Here is a 21,808-nt window from a genome sequence, read left to right as displayed (position 1 = left end):
AGATGTTTTAAGTTGATAGAGATGAGATATGATAGATACTGATTTACATTCAGAATTTTAGACTCACCAAGATAGGAAAGATGTTTTCGTTAAGGCTGCCAAATATAAATAGCTAAAAAACTATGAATGTAATTCCTGACTGTTTCATGGTTCTTCTTGCTATAGGTAGTTTATTGTATATACATGTAATAATATAAATGAATAGGTAAAAACATATTTAATAAATAAATTCAAAACAAACAAACAAAAGAAATGTTTAACATCTTTAGCTAGCAGGAAATGAAATGCAAATGGAAATGAAAGTGAGATCCCATCTTACACCGGTCAGAGTGGCTAAGATCAAAAACTCAATTGACAGCTCATGCTGGTAAGGATGTGGAGAAAGGGTAACATTCCTTAGTTACTGGTGGGAGTGCAAACCTTTACAGCCACTTTGGAAATCAATGTGACAGTTTCTCAGAAAAATGGGAATAGTGATACCTCAAGACCCAGCTATACCACTCCTGGGCCTAGACCCAAAGGACGCTCCACCATACCACCAGGACACTTGCTCAACTATGTTCACAGCAGCTTTATTCGTAATAAGCAGAAACTGGAAACAAGCTAGATGTCCCTCAACTGAACAGTACATCGTTTCCCCCTCCAAACCTTCCCATCTGACTTGATTTCTCTTTCAAATTCATGCCCACATTTTTCTTTTGTTGTGTTGTTACATATGTGTTCTGTCTCTGTGTCTCTGTGTCTGTGTGTGTGTCTCTCTATCTCCGTGTGTGTGTGTGTGTGTGTGTGTGTGTGTGTGTGTGTACAGATTCCTAAATATATAAATAAAGCCTTCTTAGTCCGTATAATGTTACTTGTATGTATGTTTTCAGGGCTGACCATCTGGTACTGGATAACCAGTCTGTGTGCTCTTCCCTGGGGAAGGCGGCTTCTCCCACTCTCAGCTTTTCTCGGTTGCCTGTGGTTCCTTGTGTAGGGCTGAGGACCTGTGAGCCTTCCTCTCTCTACACTAGGATGTTTATTAGTGTCATTGCTGTTCAGCTCATGCTTCAACAGCCATGTTGGCAAGACTTTATGGGTGCAGTTTTGACACTTCTAGGAGGAAATCTCACAGAAAACTCCCTGATCCTCTGGCTCTTACAACCTTCCCATCCTGTCTTCCTCAATGATCCCTGAGCCTTGGGTACAGGACTTGTGCTGTAGATGTATCTGGTGGGAATGGTGTCCACAACTCTCCATTTTTATTTCTTTCTATAGTAGTTTCCACCTTTTTCTTTTTCTTTTCTTTTTTTTTTTCTTTTCTTTTCTTTTCTTTTTTTTTTTGAAGAGAGTAGTTTCTCTGATGAGGAGTGAAGACTACTCTTACCTGTGGATATAAAGCTGTGTATTTAGAATGTAGTTACACTGGTTTAGTTAAGTGATGGATATAGGTTCTTCACTAAGATTCATGACTTCACTAGCCCTGGGTAACTGGCTAGGTTCCCAGTCCGAGAATGATTTCCCTCTTGTTGAGCAGGTCTTAAGTCCAATCAGAGAGCTGTCGGTCATCACCAAGGTAAGCACATCACAGCATCGTCCTCAGGGCTATTATATCACGCTGGTGATTGATGTGGTCCATAGGCATCACCGCTGGGTAGGCATCTTGGTAACTCCCCTCTTCTAGAAGCCTTTGGGTGCCTTTTGTTACCAAGAACGTCAGTCCTTGGGGAGGTTTTTAGGCCATGGTGACAAATCATATCTGTGGCTATTCTGACTTGTGACTTTAGAGGTTTCATTCAGCCCTTGGTTATCTGGTGGCTCTATTGCTATAGGCCTGGGGTAAAGCAGAAAAGTGTGGCAGTAGCAAAGGCTGCTTACCGCACAGAAGCCAGGAATCAAGAAAAAGGGGATCAGGGCAAAACAAACACTTTCAAAGATATGCACCTTATTGCCCGGCTTTTCACCAATGGATTAACCCATTGATGAGTTTGGCATACTCATGATCCAAACCCCACTACTTAATATCACCTAAGGCTGGGACCCAACCTTCAATGCGTGAACCTTTTGGATCATTTCATATCTAAATATCCAAGCCATAGTACATGCACGCACACACACACATACACAGTTGAGGGGGCAAAAATTTGGAGACAGGGACAGACATAGATAGAGAGAGACACATAGAGAGAGGCCCGTGTGCGCGCCCACACACACACAAGAATTTCCCATGGAATACCTCCAACAACCTCAAAGTATCTCAAGAATGAGACATGCCACTAACAGTTATGTTAATTACCATTTTCTAAAGCAAAGAGGAACCAATACTAACGTTAGTGTACTCACTAGAAGATACATTTCATGTAAAATATGTGTGATTTCATGTATTGTATTTTATGGTGCTAACTCTCAAAGATCTAGTACAAAAATGAATCAAACTCAATTAAATCAGAAGGTAACCTGTTTTTTCCTTTCTATACAATGATGATGATGATTATTATTTTTTTATCTCTTGGAAGTCTGGAGTCAGAGTCTCAGACTGTCACAGAGGATACCCCTGAAAGATGAGTGCTAGCAGTAGAAGCACCCTTGCAACTCCATGGACGCCTACTCCCCTCACAGAACCTCTGCCACCTTCCACTTTACCATGCTTTCAGGTGCTGCTGTGCTATGAATGTGTTCCTTAAGAGTCATGCTGATACATGGTCACCAGTGTGATAGTATTAACTGGTGGAGGCTTTAGGAAGCAAATACCATCAGGCAAGGCCTTGGTCCTGGAAGATGCAGCCACAAAGTATATAGGACAAGTTGGCCCTTACCTGTGACCCTGCAAGGACGCCCCCGCCCTTGAGTCCCAGCATTTAGGATGCTGAGAAGTACTATTTCTGTCCTCATAAATGATACAGGTATCTTGTTATGTTGGCATTAGATGGACTAAGACAGAACAAAAAGGAGCATAAGGTATCGAAGGCATTGGGCTTTAAATAATTCTTTTAAATATCCACTACTTATTTGTGTAAGCTCTTATAATAGCCCTGCCCTTGGCCTCAGATACATAATCTTGTGAGAGCTACTCCAGCTGACAATGAGTCCAGTCATGTTTGCACAAGCCATTTTGAACAAATGATTTTGTAACAGATGTAGAATGCTGCATGGGAGGAGAACCACAGGGAAGAAAAAAAATCTACCTTTAATCATTTGTAAGTGCTTATGCTATGACTGATGCCGTATTTTACATATATTGCTTATTTTAGAGAGAAGTGATGGTTTAAAAGAGGCTTTCAAAGGCAACCTTCAGGCATTTTTCCAAAGCTTAATGGACTGCTCTAAGACATAAAATCAGGAATCCAGAAATTATTTGTTTCTGGTTTCCCATAAAGCTTCATTAATCACCACAGATCACTAAAAAAAAAAAAAAAAAAAAAAAAAAAATCAGTGAAATGCCATAAAGGCTTGCTTTCCATTTCCCTGCAAATCTAACACTGATGTTTTCATAGCAAAAGGTCACAGAACTGAATGGATTGGATGTGTGCTAGGAGACAAAGTGGCAGCTCAGGGCAAATAAGAAATACATTTGTCCACGAATCCACATGTGGGCACACCTAAAACACCATGTCACTGCCATGAGAACCTTTTGTCCCTTGACATCAAGTCAGTATTGATTTCTTTTCTATTTTAAAAACAATTTAAGTATAAAGATGCTAGACTATTGCTGTCTTCTTACAAATACCAAGAAGATTCGCAGAAGCTACAGTATTAGCATAATGCCCCATAATAAATACACGGGTCAAATCTGACATGGCACCTGGTCCTCCTAAGCACACTCCCCCAAAACATTTAGCACCAAATGCCCGGATGAGTCTGACACTTAGTTAGGGTCTCATTGCTGTGAAGAAACACCATGCCCAAGGCAACTCGTATAAATAAAACCATTTATTTGAGGCTGGCTTACAATTTCAAAGGTTCAGCCCATCATCAACACGGTGGAAAGCACGGCAGTGTGTGGGCATACGTGGTGATGGAGGAGCCAGGAGTTCCACATCAAGATCCGATTGCTGCAGAAAGGGAACTGGATTTCCACACCGGGCAACCTTACCAGTAGGAGACCTGAAAGCCCACCCCCCACAGGGACACACTTCCTCCAACTAGGCCACGCCTACTTCAACAGGCCACACCTCCTAATAATGCCATTACATTACCCTGTGGGCCAAGCATTCAGACACGAGTCTATGGGAGCCAAACCTATCTCAACCACCACATCTTCCAAGAGCACCTGAGGACTAAAAGTCAAACACATGGACTGCCGTGTGCTAAATTTGCTGTACAGACTACTGTCATGTCTTTCTACGTGTTTACTGCCCTTTCAATAAATTCCAGTCTCATCCTTACTTCTCCCTCCCCATCTCCCTCCTCCCTTTCCTAGGCCCCATCCTTCTCCACTTACTCCTTCTTCTACTTCCCCTTATTTTGTACCCTTCTCCCTCCTCTTCCTCCTCTTCCCACTCCTCCTCTCCTCCTCCTCCTTCCTTTATCCTCCTCCTCCCTGCTTGTCTTCCCTGCACAACAAGGCCTCTAAGTAGTCCCATGCTAAAGTCAAGCTCATAATTTTTCTGTCTCAACCTCCAAACTGCTGAGATTAAAAGCATGGTCTATTATTCATGGCTTTGTTTTATTGCTCAGACTGAAGATATTTCTCCTTAAATACTGCAAGGAAAAAAATGATTTATTGTATACAACATGCTTAACACATATTACTATTTGAATATTAGGATATTTGAATAATATAGTGTGAGTCCAGTGTCACTCACCTAATTCTCCCCCCAAAGCTGCTGTGTAGGCTTGCAAACACACATATATTTTTAACTCAAAAGCAAAAAAAAAAAAAAAAAAAAAAAAAAAAAAAAAAAAATACTTCAACACAAATCTCTATTTGCCTATGCCAGAATTACATGATAAAGATTTTAGCCCATATGCAGGGACATATGAAACACTGTCAATAATATTTTATACATTTAAATTTTAATGATGTGGGGTTAAAATTCAGATTATTTTTAAAATACAGGATCTGCTGCTAATTAGCTGGGTGGCCCTGAGTGTGCCACATAACCTTCCAAGCATGTACATGTTCCTCTGTGAAACACACAAAATTCTACCTTGCTTGGCTGAGCCACTGAGATAATCAATAAAGTAAAATAAATGTGGATAACTTAGGAATATGTTTAAATATAGAGATTATTTCACAATGATTTTGCTCAGAACTTTAGTTCATTTAAAGTTGGTTGATGAACTTAAATTTATTCTAAACATTGAGGCCTCCTACAATGAGCATGTTAGGGCTTTCTTCAAAGTGGCTTGGTACTTCTGAGCCCACTGGCCAGCGCTACCTTCTCTCAGGTCATCCTAGCTCTGTACCCAGTGCCTGTTCCCAGTGTTAGCCACTGTGGAGTCTCAGGCCTTTCCAAGCCCATTACCACAACACTTCTATTGTCACTCAGTGCACTCCTATGTCAGCTTCCTTCCCGGTCTAGTGAATTTTCTTCCTGCCATTAAAATACAAAATTATTGTGGCAGCACCTGGAGCCTCTGAGAATTTACATAGAGTATAAATCATTTTATAATGCCCACTCTGACGTGTTTTAGTCTCACTGAATTATAGTTCCCTTATGGTAAAAGGTCACTTTACACCTTTTCAGAAGATTTTACAGGGTTGGCTCTGTGACATCAGTTTCCTACCTCGCATAATGCACCGTGCATTATTTATGAAATGACAAACACTGGATCGAGAGTTTGTTAGGCACTGAAGAAATGGAGAGAAAGGACACTATAGCCAGTACACACGAATTCATTTTGTCGTATCTCTGGAACTCCCAGCCCTTTAACAAATGAGAAGGTAGTTTTTTCTCAAGAGGCTGTGTGGCTTACTCAGGCACAGAGCAGGTAGACTTGAAACTCAAGGCTGTGGTGCCTGTAGCATCACCCTCTTCACTTGGTGATGGTGGTTAAAGTTGATCATGCACCAGGGTAGACTATGTCATTTCAATGACGTGATAGCTCCCCACACCTTTCCATAGTGGAGACCACCACAGCTTGCAGGAGGATTCATTGATTTGTGTCTGTTCATACCAGATTCCTGATCTGAAAGGATGAGGCCATTTTGTCTACATTTCATGCCCTGGAGTGTTGTTTGGGATTTAATTTTCCTCTTTAAATAAATTAACCTCACTCTATTAATTTTAAAGTGGGACACTTAGGAGAAGCCGACAAAGACCTTTGCCTGGTCTGATGTCAAAACCATGCAGCCTCACATCAGTCAGAAACGTGCAAAAGACTTGGGCAGTTTTGACAACACAATTGTTTATCATTTTTGAAACATTAACAAATCACATTCCAGGAATCTTTTACTTCTTGTCAAATGATGATAAAGTATTCAAAGTAATGAGAAATTGAAGATGTTCAAAGGTGTTTGAAAATAACCTGTAAGTGAATTTATTTTGAATTTAAAGACACTTTAAAGTCATGGATATTCCCAGAATGCTACTATAAGTTCAACTTTTTTATATACACACATGTACAAATATGGAATAACATAAGCAGAGAGAGAGAGAGAGAGAGAGAGAGAGAGAGAGAGAGAGAGAGAGAGAGAGAGAGAGAGAAGTGTAGTGTGTTCCTTAGTTTTATTTTTATGACCCTATCTGGAAGGTGACCCTATATTCAAAATTAATAGGACCCCTCTCACCATTGTTTGAGGATGAAGATGTTAACTATACCTGGATTATCACTTTTTACAGAGATTATGAGAGGGATCTAAGGCAAGTCTACCAACGATAAGACTGTTGTAAAAGAGTCAAAGATGTCCCTAAACAGGACAGGTGCTTCCAAATCTTATGACCTGAGTTCATTCCCCAGGATCTGCATGATAGAAGGAGATGACTCATCCCCTCAAGTTGTCCTCTGACCTCCACACACATGCCGTAGCACTTGTGAGTGTGTATGTGTGCAGGCACATACATAAGTAAACACACAATAAAGTTTTCATTCATATTTTGTGTTATGTGTATTTTGATACATTCTTAATTTTTTTATTTTTTTTTTCTTAAGTTATGGCTCCTGTCTATCATGGAACCTTAAGGTGTGTTCAAGTTTAATCCTACTGAGCATACAGTCAAGGTACAGTTTGAGTCTCCTGAATGCTTGTGCTTTCTCCTATGTGGTTCTGTATTACGTCTAGGATGGTGCTACAGAGCTGCGGTGTTCAAGATCATTTCCACAGAGGATCCCGAGAGATCCCGCAACACAGTAGAAAGTTTTCTGGTTGAAGCATCCCAGTGCCATTTATGGTCTCCTTCTGCCCCTCTGTCGGCCCTGCGGCACCTCTGGGGGTAAGTGCTCTGAGAACTATAATTAGTGTTTAGCTACCAGATGCTGTCAGCAACAGTGGGTTTCCCAACTTGTAAAGTGTCTCATGGAAGTCTCAGGACTCACTGGGGGATACCTTGACAGAACATGAAATTTTTACTTACATTATCAATCTCTTGTAACTGTTGCTGACTTTATCTTATTACATAAGTCTGTGAATGGTCTAGCATCACCTTTCAGGTAATGATACCTTCTGCTACTGGAAGGTGCCTGAAGTTTCTAGATTTTGAAATAGGAAACACACACACACACACACACACACACACACGCACACGCACACACACACGCACACACACCTAAATTTTTAACTACAGATACCTTTTAATGTAAATGACAACATAATCTTTAGCATTGGCGTTGTCAAAATTGAGTGCAGTGCTCTACAGCTGGTCAGTTAACTGTTAAGAGCCCCTAGTTTCTCCTGGAGTCACATACTTGCTAGCAGAATACATTGTATCCATCCCATAATGCTTCAAAAATGACATAAAGTTAAGGATGTTTGCAGTGTTGGATTTCTTGATAGTTTTTATCACCCATGGCAAATGAAGTTAATTCAACTCATTTTGTCCGATGTAGATCTGTGATGCTCTACAGCACAGTGGCTGGATGACTGGAAAACTGCATGGAATACTGTGGCTCATCCTTCAAGGAGCTCACAGTCTGGCGGGTAGTGCACTGCCCTGGACCCCCGAAAGGAACTCATCTGTAACTAATACAATTATTACCAACTCTCATGGTGTTCTGTAGTGAGAGAGTAAGAGGGTTATTAATCACCCTGAGAAATACCCAAGGGTTTGATCGACTATAGATACTGGTAGAACTACATTTAGATGATGCTTCCTCTGTTTAGAAGTCACTTAACTGTCTCACTGCTCCACAGAGAAAAACACATGTGTAATCCGTCACAGAAGTTCAGGCCTGTGCTCGCTGTTTCGCTTGCCCTGTGTAATGTGACACGCTGCATTTTTCTTAATGGGAAATCCATGATGTCTTACAAGCCAGCTCTGGAAGTGTGGAAAAATAGAATTAAGATAGCAGGGCCTCTGACACATGGCAGTGGCAGAATTCTTGCTGACTGGGAATGGTAGCTGCTGAGCACGTGGTTATCTCAAAGGCTAGACTTCCTGAGCAATATCACTAAGTAATTTGCTGCAAGAAAAACTGCAAGTCTTACTTCAAATCACTGTGTAACAATAAGAAAAAAAAATGTCTTCTTCAACACAGCAGAATGGAAAATCACTCATTAATGGCCACAATGAAATATAAATATAACAGATGCTAAAACATATAACGTGCTCATTATCCCAATGCATAGTGATTAACTATGCATATTCCTTTTGTCATGCAAAAGCATGCAGGCACTTTTTTGAGCATTGTAAGCATTCTTAAGCAAGTGAAAATGAATGTGTCTTTCAGTTAACATATTGTTTAACACCAATCAAATTTTCAGTGAAAACTTGAGCATCTTCTACTTAACCATCTTGGCGGAAATTATGCATTTGGATTCAGAGCACAATATAGTTACTCTTTCATATAATCCAAACAGCTTTAATTCTTCCCTTTTTATTTATCTCCTTAAACACTACGTTACTGCAGATAGTTTTATGTCTGAATGTACTATAAATTCACTCAAATTTCAATAATGTAGATTGTATGGCTGCAACCTCCTCTCCGATTTTCAAGTCTTCATTAAATTTGACTATTAAATTTCCATTAACTTTCCCTTTTGAGATGTTGCGTATCTTAGAAGAGGATGTGCATATATATGGTCTCGTTGACCTAGTAGACTCCAGGTGATAAATATTAAATACATGGAAACACGGTTAGTACATATAAAAGGCATCTCTGGGTGTTTTAGTGACTTATGTTGAACAGGTCATTATGGCAGCATGTGTGAGAGAGAGTGTCTGGATGTCATGGACTCTGCCCTGACTGGAAAACTTGACAAATGACTCAGGCTGGAGTTAAGGTCAGATACAGATTCAGTTGTCTTAAAGAGTGAGGCCACTGGTAGACTATGCTCTCACTGAAGGCCACATGTCCAAGAGTACATGAGCAATACTAACTGTAGCTGGATGGGAAAAACCAAGCCAAACCAAACCAAACTAAACCAAGCCAAACCAAAAAACCAGACACAAAGCTGGATGAGTAAGGACGAAGAGGTGGATCTGGAGGGGAGGGGCACTGAATATGACCACAATATACCTCAAGAAATTCTTAAAGAACTGCCTGCTGTTTTCTGAAGGGTAAATGGGGATCTAGGAGAGACGGGAGGTTGGGCCTGTTGGGAGAATGGAGTGAGGGAAAATGTGATTCAGATTAATGTGTGTGAGAAGAATAAGTATTAAAAAGAAAGAGGGGAGGAAAGAGATGTAAAAGTAGAGAAAAATGTTTGGGGAGATGATGGGAGAAAACAAGAAAGGCTAATTGGTGAATGTAATCAAAGTATGTTATACACACACACACACACACACACACACACACACACACACACACCCCGGATGTCAGTGTACTGAGTTCAGTCTGGTCTTTAGACACAGTCATTGGGTTACAGCCACTTCTACCTCCAAGGCTAAGTCCTCTCACACAGCCTCTGTCTGGCTCTCCTGTCTTCTGCTTTTTTTTTCTCATTTTATTATTATTATTATTATTATTATTATTATTATTATTATTATTATTATTATTATTATTTACATATACATTTATATTATTACACATAAATACAATACACTACATAGAGCAAGAAGAACCACGAAACAATGAGGAATTACATAAATGTTACATTCATAGTGTTTTGGCTATTTGTATCTGGCAACCTTAAAGAAAACATCTTTTCTATCTTGGTGAGTCTAAAATTGTGAATATAAATCAATATCTATCATATCTCATCTCTGTCTACTTAAAATATCTAGCCAGACCTAAAAATATCCTACCCCCTAAGCAACTAAGCTTAATTGTAAAACTAAACTATTTGGTCTTCAACCCCACAAAAATGTCTGTCAGATATATTGGGCCAGAAGGCTGAAGATGATGCTTCAATGTCATAGAGTTTTGGGACAGTTCAGACCACAAACTGTCTCTGTCATTTTTTTTTTTTTTTTTTTTTTTTTTTTTCATTTTGGAAGCTGCTAACCTGCACTTCCAGTTTACTCAGGTAATTAAGTTTAATCCTTCTTGTTTTTGTTTCTGTTTTTTCGAAACAGGGTTTCTTTGTGTAACCTTGACTGTCCTGGACTCACTTTGCAGACCAGGCTGGCCTCGAAGTCACAGCGATCCACCTGCCTCTGCCTCCTGAGTGCTGGGATTAAAGGCGTGCACCACCACGCCTGGCAATTTTAGTCCTCCTTAAATCTCTGATTGGGTTGCTTGATCTTTTAACGATGTTGTGATAAGACTGAACCCACTGGATAATCCAAAGTAGGCTCCCGGCCTCCATTTCAGCTGAATCCAATGCTAATTCCATGGCAACTTGATTTCTTTTGCATTTCTACCTAATATATTCATAGGAACCTGTCGTGAGGATGTAGATATTTGGGGAAATGGAGGCTGGAGGCAGGCATTAGTGTGCCTACCATGCCAGGTATATCCAGTCACTGTGGGGTGGGGTTGAAGGAGTTGGTGTTAAGCTATCTCTGGGAATTAGTGTCTTAAATAGGCCTAGGCTGTGTCTTGACCGTCTTCACAGAAGTTATAAGGTGTGTCTCAAAGAAATGTTAAACATGTTGACACACCTTTCTGCCCTCAGACTCACTGTTGGCAATTCACCCTTTAGGAAAGGAGGCTTGAGCAGGTTCCAATGTATTTATACCCAGGGACTTTTTTTTTTTTTTTTTTTAAAACAAACCTTTGAAGCTGGACTTAATCTTGCTTACAAAGGAGGAGATGTGGAGCCCTCTTAAGCAGAAACAGTGAGAGAAACCAAAGCACTACAGATTTTGAAAATTAACAAGTTTTCAAGTACATTCCATTCTTCATTTAGCTATTCGCCTGAGTTAGCTTCATCAATGTGCAGAATAACACCAGCTGTCTGCTTTCCATGACTGATGGATGCACATTAACAATCACACGAGTTGGTGTTGCCTATTTCGATATGGGCTCAAAGTTTCAAGATGAGTGGTAAAAGCCTCTTTAAATATATTCAAAGCATCCACTGTAATAAAAATGAAAAAAAATTGTGGTTTATTTGATGAGGAAAAGAAGAAATGTTATAGGTCTTAATAATGAAAATAAGAGACAATGAAACAAGGAATCTCATAAAATTCCCCTTTTTTTTTTTTAAGCTGGAAGAGTCTCTATAATGTCTCCAGTGGAGGAGGGGAGGGAATGAGATATAACAAGGTCAGAATTGGGTGGAATAAGATGGTTCAGTGATTCGTGTCAGAGGAGCTGCTACGAGGGATGTGGCACTCACTGGCCTGGCCTCCCGGGCCCTACTGTGGCTGCGTGGTCAGTAGTCATGATATGTTCTCTGTTTGACCTCTAGGACCTGCTACGTAACACTCTGTGTATTTTCTGAGAATGGATTAGTGGGGCAAATACTTAAATGAAGAACGGGATATATTAGAAAATGTGTTCATATTCAAAATCTGTAGTGCACTGGTACCCCTTGCTGATTCTGCTCAAAGCTTAAAAGGGCTCCACATCCCTCATCTGCAAGCAAGAACAAGTCCAGTTTAAACTCACTTTGTATGGCATGAAATACTCATCCTAACAAAGTTAATATAAATAATAATAGCTATTCATAAATAAAGTTTTGACATGCTTAAATATAGTTCACCTAAGCGTCCAGGATGCTATTAGTTCATAGCAAGTGCACAGTGAATGGCAGCCTTATGATCTCCTTCCCTCATCCCGTCGCAGCTTGGTGTGTTCTCTTGCACTGCTCTGCCCTTCATAAACTCCGATTGTCACTTACACTAAGAACGGGGCTCGCTATGGCATCCTGGTGTTGGAGCTATACTTAAATACACAGGGCCTTGAGCCCAAAGCTGGCCAACACTTCCCTGGCATGTTCCTCATGACCAGCTCCAGAGGAAAAGGGGCCACATTTGGAAACCGCCTATGAGATCCAGGTGCCCATCAGGATCCACTGACTCTTCATCATCTCAGTTGAGTTACAACCCCCATCCCCAAGCTGCCACAGTTGTAAAAATCAGGGTGTAAGGAAATGTCTCTAAATTTTCCTTCTGCTCTAAACTTCTGTCTAAAAATGGATCTCTCTAAACATTTAAGACATGGGTATAAAATGAATATCCTGAATTTCAGAGGGTTATTGGACTGCTTCCATGATTTCTCATGGCTTACAAAATGTGTTCTGTAATCTTTTCTCTGACTTTGTCAGTATATCTTTAAAGTGAGTATGGAAGCCCTCAGAAAGATCCCCCATCCCTGGCCCTGACCTATAAAAGTACCGACAAAGAACTGGACCATCCACCCTGGGAGATGATGTTTGAGATGAGTGTTGCTCGTGAGGGTTCACCTCTAAATTCATGTGTACAAATTTGATCTGAAGTGAGGCCACAGTACGAGGCCGGAACCTACCCCTGAAGATGCATTGTGAATTATGTGAGTCACTACAGTACATTTAAAATAATGTAATAGTGGTACGTGGTACATGGTAAGTGGCGGCTGCCACACACACCACACCATGCTATAAAGTGGAAAGGAGTGGAGCTAGAGCTGAACTGTCCTTCCAGGGTGATGACCAGACAGACACCAACCACAGAAAACACTACACCTTTCAGGGAAACACAAACCTGGGGCTATCTGTAGCTAGCTGCCTCCATGTTTGCAATTGCATAGGATTTCTGTTTCTAGTTTCTAAGTCATGATCTAGTTCTCTTTAAGAAAACACCTCAGAGAGAGCTAGAGAGACGACTCAGAGGTTAAGAGCACTTCCAAAGGTCCTGAGTTCAATTCCCAGCAGCCACATGGCAGATCATAACCATCTGTAATAAGATCTGGTGCCCTCTTCTGGCCTGCAGGTATTACATGTGGGGATAATATTTACCATACAAATAATATATATATATATATATATTTTTTTTTTTTTAAAGATAAAGAAAACACTTCAGAGATTGAAGCATTTTTGTTTTAAGTTGAGGTAAAACTTGTGTTTTTTTTTTTTTCCTTAATCAAGTCTTATATTCCCCCAAGTCACATGCCTCCCCCATTTCCCATAAGGACTTGAATCATCTTCCCTGCTCACAATGATCCCTCTCAGAAACTGACTGCCCATTTAAAAGCTGCCTGATACTATATACCAAACAGACTATTGGTTTCATGCACTTATTTCTGCAGTACTTGTGATATAATCCTGGCCACTGCCACCACTTTGCCATCTATTGCTAGTATAAAGCACTATCTAAAACCAACACTGGAAGAAAGGGTTTATTTCACACACACACCCCGGGTCACAGTCTATCACTGAGAGAAGCCACACAGGAAATCAAGGCTGTGCTTCCTGGCTTGCTCAGTCGGCCTTCTTTTACCAGGGCACCTGTCCAGGAGCAGCACCGACCCCAAAGTGTGGTCCTGCTCTCAATTAGCAATCAAGAAAATGCCACACAGACTCACCAACAGGCAGTGGTTATGTTCTGGGGTTCCTATTTCCATTTGACTCTAGCCAGGGTACCCCATAATGCCAGTTCTTCTGGTTCTCCTATCAACTTCTGCTAGCTGCAACCTATACTATGGCCTCCGTCAAGACATCTCCTTGCCTATCTCTTACACACTGCACACTGGGCCAGACCACAGCATACTCTGGACATAACTTACAATAGACTGCTCGGAGACAACTCGGTGGAGCTACTCAAAATACTGTTTATTTCCTTCTACCATTCTCACTGAACTTTCTTTTCCCCCACTGGGCCAGCATTTTTTTTGCAAGAGCAAAACGGTGGCAAAACAAAACAAAACAAAAAAAACCCCCCAAAAAAAACAAAAACAAAGATAAAGTTCAACCCCATAGCTTTGTACTATGAACAGAGTAGGTGTTTACTGTAAATACAAATATTAATAAATGTGTAAACCCTTTACTCCAGGCCATCCTTGGGACCAAAAATAGAAGTCACCATCATACTGTTTTCAGATGGAGGTGCAAGGATTGTGTAAGAAACTTGCTGATATGAAGCATGTGTGAAAAAAAAAAAAAAAAGACTACAAAAGACAAGTAACCAGGGCCCAGAGGGGCTTGCGGAGTCTGAAGCACCAACCAAGGACCATGCATGGACAAGACCTAGGCCCCCTACACAGATGCGGCAAATGGGGAGCTCAGGCTTCATGTGGGTCCCCTAAGAAAGGGAATGGAGGTTGTCTCTAGCATGGACTCTGTTGCCTGCTTTTTAATCATTCCTCCTGGCAGGGTTACCTTGCCAGGCCACAGGGGAAGAGGATGTGCTCAGTTCTGATGTGACTTGATGAGCTGGGAGGAAGTGCTCCCTTTTTCTGAGGGTTAGAGGATGAGGGAAGAGGGAGGGAGGTTGGATCTGCAAGGAGAGGAAGGAGGGGCTACAATCAAGATGTAAATTGAATAAATAAATAAATAAATTTTAAGTTCAAAACACTTGGAAGAAGTTATATAAACATTCCTAAACCCAAAAAGCACATTAATTCAGGTAGACAAACACTTACACTGTCCTTTGCAAATTTCCCATAAGCAAAACCAGTTGGAGAAAATATATTTCAATTTATCAAAGTGTCATGGCTATTTAGTTAAAGTAGATTTATGATTGCTGCTCTAGCCTGTGTTATGAAATGGGTGAGCTCACAGTAAGCACAGAAGGAATGTGTTCTGCTAAAGATGGATCAGTATGAATTTTAAAATAAAGTCTAACAAAAGCCAGAGTGTGTATTTTTAACTGTCAACCTGTTTCTCAGAACACACATAAAACAGAGAACACATATTTCAAATCAGTTACATAAGAAAATATTTGTAGAATGTAATTTTTATAATTAGTTCTTAGTGCATTAAGAATTGCTTCTGGGGTAATGCCATTTATCCTCAAGTGCTTTCTGACCAAAGGATCTTTTAAAATGCTTAACTGTGTAAATTATTCATATTTTATTTAGATATCTAAACACTGTAAGATGATACTTCAGCGCAAATGACCTAGTAAAATATTACTTACTGTTGGTCCATTCTTGAACTGTTTACAGTTTACCCCTTGAAAATATCACACACCATTTGGCTTTTGTGAAATAATGATATTTTCACTCTGATATTGATTCTTCCATTCAGCAAAATAGCTATGACAAAAAGCAATGAATTAAAGATGAACGATGTAAGAATAAAACAACTGGATAAACAATATCCTTTTCTCAAAGAGCCTGGGTGTTTTAGGAAGTATCTGTTACAAAGCTAATAGACAGGCACATAAATACATTACAAAAGGGAGCATTAAAAAGATGTGCCAACCATATGAGAACTGACCAACCTTTATCCTCCAAACTTTTTTCTTTCTAAAAGCCTCTCTGCCACATGGCTTTCATTACATATAAGCCTACATATAATATTATTAATATTAGGTAGGTTTCTATCATCGACTTCCAGTTCTACACTTTTTGTCTCTTTGTTAAAATATCATTTTATTTTATTTGTCACATAATAATTACACACACTTAGAGGGTCTATTTTGGCACTGTGATACATGTATAGATTGTGATTTAAATCAAGCTCGTTAGTGCACTCATCACCTCACATATGTATAATTTCTTTATGGTGAGAACCATCCAGGTCTAGTTTTGTCAGCAATCTTAGAACGTAGAATCTATTCCTAACTATGTTTACCGTGTTATATAATAGACTCCCAAGGCTTGCTGCTCCTAACTGAAGTGCCAGGTCTTTCACCCACATCTCCCTTCCCCTCTCTACCCACCAGCTCCATACTTGCCCAAGCCTAACTTTTAACTCCAACTTTCTTCCCTTGGTACCAAGTACTTCATCCCATCTTTTGGCTTTAGTGAGATGCTCTCGCAGCACTCTGACCCAATGATTGAAATCGTAAAGTAGATTTTTGAGTTTAACAAGCATTTCAAGGTATCTATGGTATTTTTGGGATCTTGCACTAGGAGAAATACATAAAAATACAACAGAAGTGACTCTGGCTTTAAGGAGTTCACCGAATGATACAGGAACCAGGCTACTAATGCTCCCATAGCCATCCCGAATATCTCTCTTTCCAGACTCTCCAAAATGGGGTCCTGTTACCTCTATTTCTGACTAGTGGTGTTTTCTGTGTATTCCTACTGCTGTTCTGTTAGTGAGACCCTTAACATAGCACATATGAAAAAAAAAACCGATGTGTCACCATATAAACCTGCCCCACCCCTTTTTCCTAAAGTAAGAGTTGAGATGGTATTGTTTGTGTATGGTACCAAGCATGAAGCCCAGGGGCCTGCACGTGCTCAACAAGAGCTCTACCAGTGAGCTACAAGCCCCCCCCCTCTCTTTCTCTCTCTCTCCCTCTCTCCTCTCTCTGTCTCTGTCTATCTCTCTCTCTCCCTACTCTGTCTGTCTCTCTCTCCCTCCTCTCTCTGTCTCTGTCTCTCTGTCTCTCTCCCTACTCTCTCTGTCTCTCTCCCTCCTCTCTCTCTGTCTCTCTGTCTCTGTCTCTCTCTCTCCCTCCTCTCTCTCTCCTTTCCCCTTCTCTCTTGATTTTTTAAATTGATTAAACATTTTTTATTTTTTACATATACATTTCTATCATATACATATATACAATCTATTACCTATAGCAAGAAGAAACATGGCACAATCAGGAATTATATAAATGTTACATTCTTGGTGTTTTGGCTGTTTGTATTTGATAGCCTTGAAGAAAACATCTTTCCTATCTCGGTGAGTCTAAAATTCTGAATGTAAATCGATCTCCATCACATCTTGTCATTATCAACTTAAAACATCTTAGCCCTTAAACAACTAAGTTTATTCCTTCTCAAGTCTCTGATGGAGTTGGAGATCAGGTAGCTTAGTTTTACAATGAAGCCCAGTCTCTTGACTGCCTTTCATAAAGCATTCTCAGTGTCTAAGGAAAACGTTCTTTAAGTAATCATTAGTTCCAAGCACACATCCTTATCCTTAGGATGATGTCCAAGTGCTTCATGGATTTTGTCATTTCTGTTGGTGATGTGATTTCAGTTACTGTGGCTTTGCACCATTTGGGGATGCATAAGCATTCCTCCACTGTACAGTTAAGCCTTCTGAGCACCAAGACTGAAGGGGAGTGCCCCAGAGTGTTGAGCCATAACCAAGCAGGATTGGCCCAGCTCCAGTAAGTACCCAACTTCAAAACCACACAGCTACAAAAGGGCAGAGCCAGGCATGGAAGCCAGATTTCAGTGCCTACACTCTTTGTCATCTGCTCTACTCTCCAGATGGTAGCTGGTTAACTAAGCAGCATTAGCGTGGGATTCCACTAGCATCCAAGCTGTCTAAGAACAAAATTCTTCTACACCTACCTACCTATACATTCGCAGATACCTGCCCAAGGCATCCTCTGCTTCCTGTGTACCTGTTAATCGGTTTTTATTAATTACATTACATCTGTCCAGTTAGACAATTTAACAGTCTTTATAATAGTCTCTATTACCAAGTCTTTGGAGACCAGTTATGTAAAGCATCTGTGAGTGATGAGGCTACATGGAAAACCGAAGAACAGACATGCTCCATCAGGCCTCATGGTCCCTGCCACTGCCCACTTCCTCCCCTATTAGTGCTCCCCATACGCACTGGAGAATTCTACTCATTGCTCCTTTTTTTTTTTTGGTTCTTCATGCTTATTTTTTCTTCTTCTTGCCCCCTTTCCTCTATTTCCTCCCTTCCTTTTCTTGTCTAATTAAAAAAAAAAAGCACAAAATATCCCTTATTTTATGAAGATGAGATTCCTGTCTTCTCAGCCTTCATGTCAGATGCAGAAATGTCTGCAAGGAGGAGGCAGGATTTGCAAAGTGAAGAGTCCTGATGAGCCCTTTCTCCTGGAACAATTCTAGAAAATGGCATTCTTCCCACAATTAACCACTCCTCCACTCTTATCTCTATTTAACTATACAGCATGCTGCAACCATGAGCCCTGTAGTCCACATCCTTGAGACCTTTGACCACCATTTCCTTTGTTTTCTTTCCCCAGATACACACTAGGACTTGTTGTGTTTCCTGTCCAACCTGAACAGAGCAGCTCTTACCTGAGTGACAATGCTGCTGCCCTGTGGGATGCGGTCCTGTAGTTGGTTCCCTGTTTAGCCTTGCCACCTTCTGCTGTCATCAGTCCCTTGAACACTCCCTCCACCTACTCCTGTCTGCATCCCTCTTTCTTTTGTGAGTCCCTTTGATATGTCCTACTTTTTTATTCTACAATCTATTTTAACTCTTTTATGTCTTAGATTTCCCTTTTATCAACTGATCCAGAGCGAGTGGTGCACAGTAAAGACTTGAGCAATAAGGGAAAGCATAAAAATTGAATGACGTCACTAGAGACACTAGATGGAATGTGGGATAAAAATTTTCTTAAGACAGATATTTTCTTTAAAATTTTCTTGTTTTCTATAACACATGGATCTTGTAAGTAATGCATCGGGTCCTGGAATCTTTTCTTTTTTACTGAACCCAAAACACAGAAAAAATGTTAAACAATAAGTAGTTTTAACAGTAAATGCAGGAAAATCCTATTTCATTAATATACACTAATTATATTTCCTCTAAAAGATGCATACTTTTGCTACTAATTTTCTTAAAAATAAATGACAGAAATAGTATGAGATTCCTAGGGCTGAGGTGAGCTTGTGGCTCTAGCTTCAACTCAAGGCACCAGGAAGAATAGTCTAATGCTGTATTTTAATTTTTTTTGTATTTTAATTTTTTATTCAAATGTGGCACTACTTTTCTGTAGTGCAAGTGGCAATCTCCTGCCATTAGAAAAACTCAATGTAAATTGCTTTTCAATCATTTAAATGTTCTAAAAGGCTGAAGCTCTTAACAAAAGCATCCTTTCCATTTTCCCACTTTTCCATTTTTCTTTCATGTGAAACGCAACCATGGCATGAATTGCTCACAGTTTGGTTGGCCATGAACTTGTTAGGACATTTGTATGTTGTGTTTTCAAAAGCAGCATTTCCTGAGTTAACTCCCTCCCGACATGTGCTGGGTCCAAGACTTGGGATGCCCACAGAGGACCACAGTTGACACAAGACTCAGACCTAAATTTCCACTTGTCCATCCTCATCAAGCAAGTATTACATGCTAATTCTGCGCACTAAAGACACTACAGTAGGGAACACAAGAGTGAGGGGAAGGGAGAATGCTGGTCTGCAGTGTGGTGAGAGGTACTTTGGAAGGACCAGCAGGGGCGTGATAATATGCCTTCCAGAAATGGGGCTGCTATCATCTTCAGTGCTCAGGAGAGAAAGGAAGACACAATCTGGCCAGAACAAAGAGGCTCCTGGTTATCCTGGGTTATAATAAGCACACTGGGATGAAGGATGAAGACCTTTGGTCCAGGATAGGATGGTGCACAGGAAACACCGCTAGCACCACACAGTGCAGGGTGCTGAGAGATGAGTGATGGGTTAAGAACTTCATTTCGGGACCCTGAAGAATTGCTGGGAATGTTTATGGCTGAGACATAGCCTGTAAAACACAACAGGCCCTTTCTGGTTGGAAGATCATGAGCTCCAAGATATAGGGTAGAAGGGAAGAGGAGGAGGAAGGGTCCACTGATACTTTTTACTAGTATAGAAGGCAAGCCGGTTAATGGCAGAGAAATGAGAAGGAAGGCTAGGACACCAGAAATAGAGACATCTGTCAACCTCATTGACTGACATGACTGCCACATGGAGTTAGAGAGCAGAGCAAAGGAGCAGAGGGTTCTGCTTCTAGAGACTCATCTCAAGGCCTCTTCCTTTTCCTACATACCTATTAATTTGGGTTTTCAGGACCAATTTCCTCTTTTTTCTTTCAGACTGTATCTCTATCCTTGGTCCTCCAGACTTCCACGCTGACCCGTCATTCAGGGATTGGTGCTGGGCAGTCCTTAGAGAACCAGTGGAGCACGGGAACAAGACAGTGGTCACCTTTGGAGGTGCCAGCGATGAAGCAATCGCCCTTTCCTTCCTTATAAACTGAAATTTCTAAAAAGCTGCTTTGCCATAGGAGGGAAACACAAAGCAAAACAAAAGGGAACAAAGATGGGAGACAGATGGAGAACAGAGTAGATCTGAGTTTTCTGTCAACTCCAGTCTCCACTTTCAAGAGACAACCACACCCTTCCTCTTGAGATGTTCAGGGTGTCCCTGTAATGCAGAAATACCTTCACCCTTTGACAAAACTGCACTGGCAGGTTTTGTGTTCCTTGCAGCCAAAATGGCTGAAATTGAGTGATTCCTCAGCATTGACTTTTCCTCTTGTCATTTGGTCTCTGGCTACTCTGAACATGTCAGCATCTTGCTGACTCTACATTTTTATGTGTTTAAAAAAAAAAAAAAAGAAATCTAGAACGACTTTTCTGTTCCAATACTGCTGTCTCTGTGAATGTAAATCCTGGCTATCTTTTCCTTTCTTCTGTTTGTCACTATTGAGCACCTTTTGAACAAATCTACAATTTATATAAATTCTAATATCCTGGTTTTTTCCACTTGAAGTCCTTGGCTTTAGTGAACTTATTTGGAAGAATACTTAAAATCTGCATAAGCAGAGAGGGAGAAAGGGGCTGCAGTGTCAGATGATGAAGGAGTACTCTGCAGCACAAAAATTGGAACAAATCAGAGAAGATAATAGTCTATTTAGCTGCTAATACCTTTGACTCTAAACTGGGGTCAGGGAAGTACCAGCAGGTCATTTAACAAGAGCGAAAATTTAACATCAGAAAAAAAAAAAATACTAGTTAGGAAACAGAATAAGATAAAATGGACTTGATACAAGTAATATGTGATATATTATTGCATAATTGCTACAAACTCCAATTGGAGTTCTATAGAATAGGTCCCACAGCTAATGAGATACAGGGCTGGAGCCCACCAATGATCCTTGATCTCACAGCCAAGGCTCTCTCCACTGTGCAAACGTATTTTGCAGAAAATGAAAAATGAACATGACCGTTTCTAGAAGAGACAAACGTTTTCGAGCTCATGTCTTCAGATAGCTTTAAACTAAATGTGTTTTAAAACACAACCCGTGAGAGGCAGTGATATAAGCACCACACTGAAGCCAATGCCCGGGCTATGTAACAAAACAAAGCACCATCGTCCTGCTTCTCAACAACACAAAAGCTCTCATAAACGCCCCTCTCTGCCTCTAGAAACAAACAAACAAACAAAAACCAATCTGCTATCCTGCGAAATCTCACATAAATTCAGAACACAATGGACTCTCCTTTCCCTTCGGCAATGGCAGCCATTGTTCTCATGACTTATAATGCCTCAGGAG

General features: G+C 40.5%; 1 protein-coding gene across 4 annotated transcripts in view; it reads right to left on the bottom strand.

Moving 5' to 3' along the window:
- The window catches only part of Tmem117 (transmembrane protein 117), a 443,332-nt gene that overhangs the window by 54,321 nt on the left and 367,203 nt on the right, over nt 1-21,808 (bottom strand). The window lies entirely within an intron of this gene.

This window comes from Acomys russatus, chromosome 17 (assembly GCF_903995435.1).
Source record: "Acomys russatus chromosome 17, mAcoRus1.1, whole genome shotgun sequence".
NCBI classification, from domain to species: Eukaryota; Metazoa; Chordata; class Mammalia; order Rodentia; family Muridae; genus Acomys; species Acomys russatus.
Note: the sequence above shows the minus strand (reverse complement) of the source record. Positions and strands in the feature narration are given on the sequence as shown.